General features: G+C 37.1%; 1 protein-coding gene and 1 long non-coding RNA gene across 4 annotated transcripts in view; one reads left to right on the forward strand and one right to left on the reverse strand.

Moving 5' to 3' along the window:
• Positions 1-12,449, reverse strand: part of VEGFC (vascular endothelial growth factor C) — a 100,334-nt gene that overhangs the window by 40,096 nt on the left and 47,789 nt on the right. The gene's annotated exons all lie outside the window — the stretch shown is intronic.
• Positions 1-12,449, forward strand: part of LOC132658721 (uncharacterized) — a 44,209-nt gene that overhangs the window by 1,464 nt on the left and 30,296 nt on the right. The window contains exon 2 of the long non-coding RNA XR_009598703.1: positions 1-12,449. This exon is cut by the window's right edge and continues 30,296 nt beyond it. This is a non-coding gene — a long non-coding RNA (uncharacterized LOC132658721).

Consider the following 12,449-nt stretch of genomic DNA (forward strand, 5'->3'; position numbering starts at 1 on the left):
GAAAATGTCACATGAGACACAAGATCCAAGAATCATCAACATCTCAGAATCTTAAAGGATTACTACCGAAGAGAAGACTCTCCTGGTGGCTCAGATGGTAAAGCATCTGTCTACAATGCGGGAGACCTGGGCTCGATCCTTGGGTTGGGAAGATCCCCTGGAGAAGGAAATAGCAATCCACTCCAGGACTATTGCCTGGAAAATCCCATGGACAGAGGAGCCTGGTAGGCTACAGTCCATGGGGTCACAAAGAGTCGGACACGACTGAGCGGCTTCACTTTCACTGAAGAGAAAGATGGTAAAATACATGGGTGTATCTGTGTCACTGCCACCTGGAGGAACATGTCATGGGTGGGGTTCTGTTTGCCTGTTTGCATGACTAGCCCTTGAACACCCAGAGTAATGTGAGACTGTGTGACTGGTGGGTCCCTGGGCCCTGGGGTACTTTCCCCCATGACTCAGCTGGAATCAAAGCCAGGTTGTGACCTAACCTGATCACTTGAGTCTCACAAGAAACAGGCAGGAATGTTCTCTTTACCAAAAGGAGCTGCAATACAATACCAACATTGTGTGACACGGTGAAAGGTACACACCAAACTATTGCTTGAGAAGGATGTTGGTGAAGTGGGCTTTCAATTAAGTATTATGTGAAGTTTCATGGCAAATCACTTTTGTACTTTAAAATTTAAAAAGGAAAATAACTCTAAAAATAATTACATCTGTAAGAGAAAATAACTGATTACCCAATACAGAAACAGAAGAAAACATAAGCATGTAAACTCACAACAGAGAAAATGCAGTATAAAAAATGAAAAAGATACTAGAAAATAAAAGTTACCCTATTTATACTCTTAGATTGAAAAAAGGTCTTTCTAAAAGTGAATAGGAAAACAAAATGTAAACTATTTTTATGGTAGAAAACGCTGTAAAAAAAAGACAGATGATAAAGTAGAAAAATCATTGGCAATACACGACAGATAGAAAAGGGCTAATATTCTTAAAATATTATATGAACATATTAAGAAAATATAAGCAGATACTTCAAAAGAAAAATGCACAAAGTACTTGAACTGCATATTCACAGAGAGTAAATACAATTCATTGTACTTGGTGACAGCAGAAATGAAGGAAACTAGCATCCCTTTCAGTCCTGGTGAGAGTATAAATTTGTATAGCTATTCAAGGAAAATGTGCTATTTCAACTTAAAAGGCCTTTAAAACAAGCTCCATTTTAGACAGCAAATGCACTTTGGAATTAAATTCCCTATCTAACAGGAGTGATAATACAATTATGCCAGAAATATGTACATATTTATCATGAGGCTGTCTATGATAGTGAATATAAAAAACAGCTTTACATACAATAATTAGGAATTGATTGAGTAACGTACAATACAAAAAGAAACTAGCACAGAAAGTAATGTCACTATAAACTGATGATATGAATATGTAATCTAGATGTGAAGAGAGGCTCATAATACAGTCTATGAAAATGGAGAAAACACAGCTTATATATAATATACCCCTATACACATTGTTCATATATGTACATATATGTACAATTTTTATTTCAGAAAACAATATATCTAGACAGATTGCATGCATGTGTGTATGTGTTCTCAAGAGTAAAATATATGTGGCAAAAAAGTTATCTTCTTCAAGTTGTACGATTAAGTTAATTATTATGTTCTTTATATATTTCTATGGCTTCCCAGATGGCTCAGTGATAAAGAATATGCCTGCAATGCAAGAGACATGAGTTCAATCCCTGAGTCAGGAAGATTCCCTGAAGCAGAAAATGACAATCCACTCCAGTATTCTTGCTTGGGAAATCTCATGGTCAGAGGAGTCTGGGGGCTAGAGTCTGTGGGGTCACAAAGAGTCAGACATGATTTAGGGACTAAACAACAACAAAAATATTTCTATATCTTAAAATTTAAATTTTAAATGTAAACCTTTATTATCTGAATAAAAATGTAATAGTAATCATCTCTAAGCATGTTGGAAGGCTATAGTATTTGCTCTCATTTCAGCCTTTCATTTATTTCACTCTTCTTATAGCTGCACAGACTATGCCTTTGATATACTATTTGATTTAAAACAAATCCACTTTTGGGACTAGAGCCCCTTAATAAATAATATAACTTTATAAGATCAAAAAACCATTGGCAAAAGCAGAAGCTATCACAGGCAAATGTTATAAAAAAGCTTGAAACTGAGTAATTTACTTACTTATTCCCACTAGATTTTAGTTACCATATTTGCAAGGAAGAAAAATAAGCTGTAGTATCAAAAGATCCAGGTATTCATGTTGGCTGCAGACCTTTTTTTATTGTAAGTTAAAAAATAATAATATATATACATATATATATATAGTTAATTGATTGATGACTGATTCACAATGTTGGTTTGCTTTCTGTCATACATCAACATAAGTTAACCATAGGTGTACATATGTCCCTTCCTTCTTGAATCTCCCTCCCACCTCCTGCCCTTTCCTACCTCTCTGAGCTATTACAGAGCCCCAGTTTGAGTTCCCTGAGTCATACAGTAAATTTCCATTGGCTACCTCTTTACATATGTTAGTATATGCCTCCATGCTGCTCTCTCCATTCAGCTTACTCTCCCCTGCCTCTCCCCTACCACTGCCCATCAGTCAGTTCCCTATGTCTGCATCTCCGCTGCTGTTCTGCAAATAGGTTCATCAGTACCATCTTTCTAGATTTCATATATATGCATTAATATATGGTATTTGTTTTTCTGACTTACTTCATTCTGTATAATAGGTTCTAGGTTCATCCACCTCATTAGAACTGCCTCAAATGTGTTCCTTTTTTTGGCTGAGTAGTATTCCACTGTGTATATGTAACACAGCTTCTTTATCCAGTCATCTGTCAGTGAACATCTAGGTTGCTTTCATGTCCTAGCTATTATAAATAGTGCTGTAATGAACACTGGGGTACATGTATCTTTTTCAGTTTTGGTTTCTTCAGGGTATATGCCTAGAAGTGGTATTGCTGGGTCATACAGTGGTTTTATTCTTAGGTTTTTTTTTTTTTTTAAAGAATCTCCATACTGTTTTCCATAGTGACTATATCAATTTACATTCACACCAACAGTGCAAGAGCATTCCCTTTTCTCCATACCCTCTCCAGAATTTATTGTTTGTGGATTTTTTGATGATGGCCATTCGAACCAGTGTGAAGTGATATTTCATTGTAGTTTTGATTTGCTTTTCTCTAATAATGAGTGACTCAGATCATGAGCTCCTTATTGCCAAATTCAGACTTAAATTGAAGAAAGTAGGGAAAACCACTAGACCATTCAGGTATGACCTAAATCAAATCCCTTATGATTATACAGTGGAAGTGAGAAATAGATTTAAGGGCCTAGATCTCATAGATAGAGTGCCTGATGAACTATGGACTGAGGTTGGTGATGCAGTACAGGAGACAGGGATCAAGACCATCCCCATGGAAAAGAAATGCAAAAAAGCAAAATGGCTGTCTAGGAAGGCCTTACAAATAGCTGTGAAAAGAAGAGAAGAAAAAAGCAAAGGAGAAAAGAAAAGATATAAGCATCTGAAGGCAGAGTTCCAAAGAATAGCAAGAAAAGATAAGAAAGCCTTCCTCAGTGATCAGTGCAAAGAAATAGAGGAAAAGAACAGAATGGGAAAGACTAGAGATCTCTTCAAAAAAATTAGAGATACCAAGGGAACATTTCATGCAAAGATGGGCTCGATAAAGGACAGAAATGGTATAGACCTAACAGAAGCAGAAGATATTAAGAAGAGGTGGTAAGAATACACAGAAGAACTTTACAAAAAAGATCTTCACAACCAAGATAATCACGATAGTGTGATCACTCATCTAGAGCCAGACATCCTGGAATGTGAAGTCAAGTGGGCCTTTGAAAGCATCGCTACGAACAAAGCTAGTGGAGGTGATGGAATTCCAGTTGAGCTATTTCAAATCCTGAAAGATGATGCTGTGAAAGTGCTACACTCAATATGCCAGCAAATTTGGAAAACTCAGCAGTGGCCATAGGACTGGAAAAGGTCAGTTTTCATTCCAATCCCAAAGAAAGGCAATGCCAAAGAATGCTCAAACTACAGCACAATTGCACTCATCTCACATGCTAGTAAAGTAATGCTCAAAATTCTCCAAGCCAGGCTTCAGCAATATGTGAACTGTGAACTTCCAGATGTTCAGACTGGTTTTAGAAAAGGCAGAGGAACCAGAGACCAAATTGTCAACATCCACTGGATCATCAAAAAAAGCAAGAGAGTTCCAGAAAAACATCTATTTCTGCTTTATTGGCTATGCCAAAGCCTTTGACTATGTGGATCACAACAAACTGTGGAAAATTCTGAAAGAGATGGGAATACAGACCACCTGACCTGCCTCTTGAGATACCTATATGCAGGTCAGGAAGCAACAGTTAGAACTGGACATGGAACAACAGACTGGTTCCAAATAGGAAAAGGAGTACATCAAGGCTGTACATTGTCACCCTGCTTAATTAACTTATATGCAGAGTACATCATGAGAAACGGTGGACTGGAAGAAGCACAAGCTGGAATCAAGATCGCCGGGAGAAATATCAATAACCTCAGATATTCAGATGACACCACCCTTATGGCAGAAAGTGAAGAGGAACTAAAAAGCCTCTTGATGAAAGTGAAAGAGGAGAGTGAAAAAGTTGGCTTAAAGCTCAACATTCAGAAAACGAAGATCATGGCATCAGGTCTGATCACTTCATGGCAAATAGATGGGGAAACAGTGGAAACAGTGTCAGACTTTATTTTGGGGGGCTCCAAAATCACCACAGATGGTGACTGCAGCCATGAAATTAAAAGACGCTTACTCCTTGGAAGAAAAGTTATGACCGACCTAGATAGCATATTGAAAAGCAGAGACATTACTTTGCCAACAAAGGTCCATCTAGTCAAGGCTATGGTTTTTCCAGTAGTCATGTATGGATGCGAAAGTTGGACTGTGAAGAAGGCTGAGTGCCGAAGAATTGATGCTTTTGAACTGTGGTGTTGGAGAAGACTCTTGAGAGTCCCTTGGACTGCAAGGAGATCCAACCAGTCCATTCTAGAGGAGATCAGCCCTGGGTGTTCTCTGGAGGGAATGATGCTGAAGCTGAAACTCCAGTACTTTGGCCACCTCATGTGAAGAGTTGACTCATTGGAAAAGACTGTGATGCTGGGAGGGATTGGGGGCAGGAGGAGAAGGGGAAGACAGAGGATGAGATGGCTGGATGGCATCACTGACTCAATGGACGTGAGTCTGAATGAACTCCAGGAGTTGGTGATGGACAGGGAGGCCTGGCGTGCTTCGATTCATGGGGTTGCAAGGAGTCGGACACGACTGAGCGACTGAACTGAACTGAGTAATGAGTGATGTTGATCATTTCTTCATGTGCTTATTAGCCATCTATCTGTTTTCTTTGGTGAAATGTCTGTTTAGGTCTTTTGCCAACTTTCTGATTGGGTTGCTTGTTTTTCATTATTGAGTTGTATGAACTGCTTGTATATTTTGGAAATTAATTCTTTGTCAGTTGTTTCATTTAGTATTCTTTTCTCCCATTCTGAGGGTAGTCTTTTCACCTTGTTTACATTTTCCTTTTCTTTTCAAAAGCTTTTAAATTTAATTAGGTCCCACTTACTTTTTTTTTGTTTTTATTTACATTATTCTAAGATGTGGGTCATAAAGGATGTTGCTATGATTTATGTTATACAGTGTTCTGCCTATGTTTTCTTCTAAAGGAGTTTTTTATTTTCTGGTCCTACATTTAGGTCTTTAGTCCATTTGGGTTTATCTTTGTGCATGGTGTTAGGTAAGTGTTCTAATTTCATTTTTGTACATGTAGTTGTCCAGATCTTCCAGCACCACTCACTGAAGACACTATCTTTTACCCACTGTATATTCTTGCCTCCTTTGTCACAGATAAGGTGCCCATAGGTGTGTGGGTTTATCTCTGGGCTTTCTATTTTTTTCCATTGGTCTGTACTTCTGTTTTTGTTCTAGTACCATATTGTCTTGATGATTGTAGCTTTGTAGTATAGTCTACAGACTTTATTTTAATTGAGTAACATCAGATTTTATTCCTCTGAACCTCATTTTACTCCATAAATGCCAATAATGATATCTTCCCCATGGAGTTTTTGTGATGATTCAAACAGACCTTTAATATGAATGTATATTATACATTTCATAGTTGGGAGTGGGATTACTTGTCATTTTACCATCTTTGGTGAGCAGAAGCACAGTACAGAGACTACAGTTTTAGATAAACTGAGTCTCAAACTGTAACTCTGAGTATTGTGCCAGAACTTCTTTAGATCTGCCTTCTGCAATTTTGTTCTCAATGAGCAGTGACCTAGGTACTGAGTTGTTAAGCATTATAGTGCTTTCTGTGAATCCAGGAAGAACAAAATCTTGAGAATAGATATTGCCTGCTAACCATGGCACATTCACATTGATAGTTTATTTTCAAGAAGTAAAAGAGGCCCCAGCAACCTAGAATGAGTTCTGAACCAAGGAAACACTAAATTCCTTCAAGCAGAAGTTCTATCCATATGAAAAGCTGGTCCTTTGTCAATGCTTTCTTGAGTCTTTATGTTCACCAGTGTTTTCCAGAATGCTGAGGTCATTTTCTTGAATATTAATATATTCCTTTTATTTTCCAAAGGGATTTTGTATGTCTTAAAATAGTGTCTTACAAATGGATATTCAACTGTAATGGAAAGCCTAATATAATCTAAGAATGAATCCAATTTTGCATTCTGTCTTGGAGGGATCAATTAGCAGATTACTCTGATTACTCCTTTTGTATCATCAGCAAGTATACACTTGCAAACAATAACCCATGTGACAGTTATTGGAAGATTTTGAGATGCTGTGGCAATAAAAGCTGAGAGTGCAGTGTTGAAAGCAGAGATACAACCAAGCATAAACTCCTTCTTTGGTAATTCCTACAGCCAAAACACACTTCCTTCTTACTCTGCCAAGAGCCAGATGAAGCAAGATCTCTGATTCTAGAAGTGACATGATGAGAAAGAGCTTTGGGATTTTATCCACACTCTACAATTCTCTGTAACATAAGGATCATAACATGAAGTGAACACCTGAGATGATATTGAAAGTAGGTTCTGATCAACTATATACACATAGTTGGTAAAAACTAGTTTTCCTCTTGCTGCTCTGTGATCACTAGGAGTTGTTCAGAGGTAGGAAGAAGACGCAAGTGCATGTAGGTTGCCCTTCCTCCAAGACCTGAGTGATTCCAGAGAGTCAATGAGAGGTGAAAGCCGTAGCATTCATCTAGGATTGTTGGTAGTGGTCCTAGATTTGCCAGTGAGTAGAAATTAGCTGTTAATAAAACTACAGTCCCTTTGAGCAACAATCTTAATTACTATGCTGTATATAAAGTAGCCATTCATTTAATAATTTTATGAAGTTAAAAATTCATGGGGAAATGCACATAATTATGGAAAATTTCCTTTCAGCTAAAAGCATATACTCTTATCAAATATTCACAATCAGAATCAAAAGAATGGCAAGAGTCCATCAAAGAAAGGTTTGACCATACTACTGGATTTTCATGAAGTGACCATAAAAGGATCATAGGCAAATCTGATTAGTTGTTTAATATATCTATATTGGGAAGAGAGGGAGAAAAATTACTTAATGTTCAAACTAGAAAATAAGGGACATATATATATTTTTTCTTAAACTGTCCATATGTCATTTTTAAAAGTCTGGCTCAAGTAAAATTTTATATTTGAGATAAGCGTATGTTTTCATGGACAAATTCATAAGATAAAGCAAAGGGAGGATGATGTGATTAAATTATCAGTTTAATAAGAAACCAACTAAAACGTCTGGAAAGGAATTATTTGTCATATTAGTAATCATATACATCATCTGTTTGTCCTATGAGACCAAAATAGCAACATAAAGCAGTTATCAAGATAAAGAGCTTTACCCTATTATTCGGTTTTCTTCCTTTCTTCTTTGAAAATAGCGTATAATCGAATCAGTTAAATAAGTGCTTGCATGGTGCATTGCTAAGTTGTTTCAGTCGTGTCCAACTCTTTGAGACCCCATGGACTGTAGCCCGCCAGGTTCCTCTGTCCATGGAATTCTCCAAGCAAGAATAGAAGAGGGGGTTGCCATGCCTTCCTCCAGGGGATCTTCCCAACTCAGGGATCAAACTGGAGTCTCTTATGTCTCCTGCAGTGGCAGGTGGGTTCTTTATGACAAGTGCCATCTGGGAAGCTCTAGAATAATCGGTTACTGAAGTTATTTATTCTGCCCCTAAAATAGCAAAGGAACTTGCTTATGCAATCTTTCTTATCTAATTATGGCATTTATTAGGACATATGAACCTGTGGGTCACTCTGTTTCCTTCAGGTAACCACCCATTGTGGTCAAATTTATAAATTGTAACAGTATGTTCTAATTATTTAAAGGCTTTAAAAACAAAATTTGGGCTAAGTGGCATCCTGGAGAGGGTTCAGATTTGAGAAATTGTCCAATACATAGTTATATAAATCACTTTTAAAATCATCCTTTGGTAAAAATCACAAATAATTCTGGAAAATCAAATGGCATCCTTCTAAGGAATAAAAGTTTGTAGATGTTCTTATATAACCTTAGCAAATCATGTTACCTAATGTCTCAGTGAAGGTGTCAGGGTCAGGATTTTCTCACCCATGGGTCACCCATCATCCATGTCTACACCAAGCTGATGTGCCACAGATAGGTAACCCTGATGTAGGTATTTAAATTTGAGTTTAATATTGGAAGTTGCTAATTGGAAGTTTTAACTTTTGCCTAATCCTCTGACCTTTTTAAGTGCTGAAAAATAGTGTCATAAAAAGAATGCATGTGTGTCTGCTCAGTCATGTCCAACTCTGTTGAAACTCCATGGACTGTAGCCTGCCAGGTTCCTCTGTCCATGGAGTTTTCCAGGCAAGAATACTGGAATGCGTTGCCATTTCCTTCTTCAATAATAAAGAATGGATTCTTTAAAATCCATTACAAGTAGCATAAGATTTTTTTAAAAAATAAAAATTAATTTCCGTGCTTGTGATGGGTCTGTTAAGATTTTCTATTTCTTCCTGGTTCAGTTTTGGAAAATTGTACTTTTCTAAGAATTTGTCCATTTCTTCCACGTTGTCCATTTTATTGGCATACAACTGCTGATAGTAGTCTCTTATGATCCTTTGTATTTCTGTGTTGTCTGTTGTGATCTCTCCATTTTCATTTCTAATTTTATTGATTTGATTTTTCTCTCTTTGCTTCTTGATGAGTCTGGCTAATGGTTTGTCAATTTTATTTATCCTTTCAAAGAACCAGCTTTTGGCTTTGTTGATTTTTGCTATGGTCTCTTTTGTTTCTTTTGCATTTATTTCTGCCCTAATTTTTAAGATTTCTTTCCTTCTACTAACTCTGGGGTTCTCCAACTCTTCCTTTTCTAGTTGCTTTAGTTGTAGAGTTAGGTTATTTATTTGACTTTTTTCTTGTTTCTTGAGGTATGCCTGTATTGCTATGAACTTTCCTCTTAGCACTGCTTTTATAGTGTCCCACAGGTTTTGGGTTGTTGTGTTTTCATTTTCATTAGTTTCTATGCATATTTTGATTTCTTTTTGATTTCTTCTGTGATTTGTTGGTTATTCAGAAGTGTGTTGTTCAACCTCCATATGTTGGAATTTTTAATAGTTTTTCTCCTGTAATTGAGATCTAATCTTAATGCATTATGGTCAGAAAAGATGCTTGGAATGATTTCGATTTTCTTGAATTTATCAAGTTTAGATTTATGGCCCAGGATGTGATCTATCCTGGAGAAGGTTCCATGAGCACTTGAAAAAAAGGTGAAATTCGTTGTTTTGGGGTGAAATGTCCTATAGATATCAATTAGGTCTAACTGATCTAATGTATCATTTAAAGTTTGCGTTTCTTTGTTAATTTTCTGTTTAGTTGATCTGTCCATAGGTGTGAGTGGGGTATTAAAGTCTCCCACTATTATTGTGTTATTGTTGATTTCCCCTTTCATACTTGTTAGCATTTGTCTTACATATTGTGGTGCTCCTATATTGGGTGCATATATATTTATAATTGTTATATCTTCTTCTTGGATTGTTCCTTTGATCATTATGTAGTGGCCTTCTTTGTCTCTTTTCACAGCCTTTGTTTTAAAGTCTATTTTATCGGATATGAGTATTGCCACTCCTGCTTTCTTTTGGTCTCTATTCGCGTGGTATATCTTTTTCCAGCCCTTCACTTTCAGTCTGTATGTGTCCCTTGTTTTGAGGTGGGTCTCTTGTAAGTAGCATATAACTGGAGGAATCAACTTGCCTGACTTCAGGCTCTACTACAAAGCCACAGTCATCAAGACAGTATGGTACTGGCACAAAGACAGACATATAGATCAATGGAACAAAATAGAAAGCCCAGAGATAAATCCACACACATATGGACACCTTATCTTTGACAAAGGAGGCAAGAATATACAATGGAGTAAAGACAATCTCTTTAACAAGTGGTGCTGGGAAAACTGGTCAAAAACCTGTAAAAGAATGAAACTAGATCACTTTCTAACACCGCACACAAAAATAAACTCAAAATGGATTAAAGATCTAAATGTAAGATCAGAAACTATAAAACTCCTAGAGGAGAACATAGGCAAAACACTCTCAGACATAAATCACAGCAGGATCCTCTATGATCCACCTCCCAGAATTCTGGAAATAAAAGCAAAAATAAACAAATGGGATCTAATTAAAATTAAAAGCTTCTGCACAACAAAGGAAACTATAAGCAAGGTGAAAAGACAGCCTTCTGAATGGGAGAAAATAATAGCAAATGAAGCAACTGACAAACAACTAATCTCAAAAATATACAAGCAACTTATGCAGCTCAATTCCAGAAAAATAAACGACCCAATCAAAAAATGGGCCAAAGAACTAAATAGACATTTCTCCAAAGAAGACATACGGATGGCTAACAAACACATGAAAAGATGCTCAACATCACTCATTATTAGAGAAATGCAAATCAAAACCACAATGAGGTACCACTTCACACCAGTCAGAATGGCTGCGATCCAAAAATCTGCAAGCAATAAATGCTGGAGAGGGTGTGGAGAAAAGGGAACCCTCCTACACTGTTGGTGGGAATGCAAACTAGTACAGCCACTATGGAGAACGGTGTGGAGATTCCTTAAAAAATTGCAAATAGAACTACCTTATGACCCAGCAATCCCACTTCTGGGCATACACACCGAGGAAACCAGAATTGAAAGAGACACATGTACCCCAATGTTCATTGCAGCACTGTTTATAATAGCCAGGACATGGAAACAACCTAGATGTCCATCAGCAGATGAATGGATAAGAAAGCTGTGGTACATATACACAATGGAGTATTACTCAGCTGTTAAAAAGAATTCATTTGAATCAGTTCTGATGAGATGGATGAAACTGGAGCCGATTATACAGAGTGAAGTAAGCCAGAAAGAAAAACACCAATACAGTATACTAACACATATATATGGAATTTAGGAAGATGGCAATGACGACCCTGTATGCAAGACAGGGAAAGAGACACAGATGTGTATAACGGACTTTTGGACTCAGAGGGAGAGGGAGAGGGTGGGATGATTTGGGAGAATGACATTCTAACATGTATACTATCATGTGAATTGAATCGCCAGTCTATGTCTGACGCAGGATGCAGCATGCTTGGGGCTGGTGCATGGGGATGACCCAGAAAGTTGTTATGGGGAGGGAGGTGGGAGGGGGGTTCATGTTTGGGAATGCATGTAAGAATTAAAGATTTTAAAATTTAAAAAATAAAAAACTAAAATTAAAAAAAATAAAAAAAAATTACTTTTCTAGTTTACCAAATATATGAATTAAATAAAAAGTCAAATATTTGTTTCATTAAAATCTAAGTTAGACTCTTAGAAAATATTTCAAACATTCAGTTTTAATCACGTTATTTTTAAGACAACTTTCTCATGGCAGCGTAGACCATCTGACATGTCTGCATTACCAGTGCAATGGACATGATACTCTGTACACAGATCCTTGCACTGAACACTGAAAACCTCTTGCTTGTCTTTTGTTCTCAAATGAAATGGACTTTTTTCCCCTTAGGATGGTGAAAAGATTGCAAAATATTAATTCCAATCCTTTTCCAGATATGACTGCAAAAATAGCAACAGGTAGTTCATGTGAAGCCATAAATAGTGAATGCATTTACTGACTACTAAAGAAATGCCAAAAAACTAAACCTTACTATTCAAATAGGGCTTCCCCGGTGGCTCAGTGGTAAAGAATCCACCTGCAATGCAGGGGACACAGGAGACATGAGTTCAGTCCCTGGGTTGGGAAGATCCTAAGGAGGAGGTCATGGCAACCCACTCCAGCATTC

This window comes from Ovis aries, chromosome 26, assembly GCF_016772045.2.
Source record: "Ovis aries strain OAR_USU_Benz2616 breed Rambouillet chromosome 26, ARS-UI_Ramb_v3.0, whole genome shotgun sequence".
NCBI classification, from domain to species: Eukaryota; Metazoa; Chordata; class Mammalia; order Artiodactyla; family Bovidae; genus Ovis; species Ovis aries.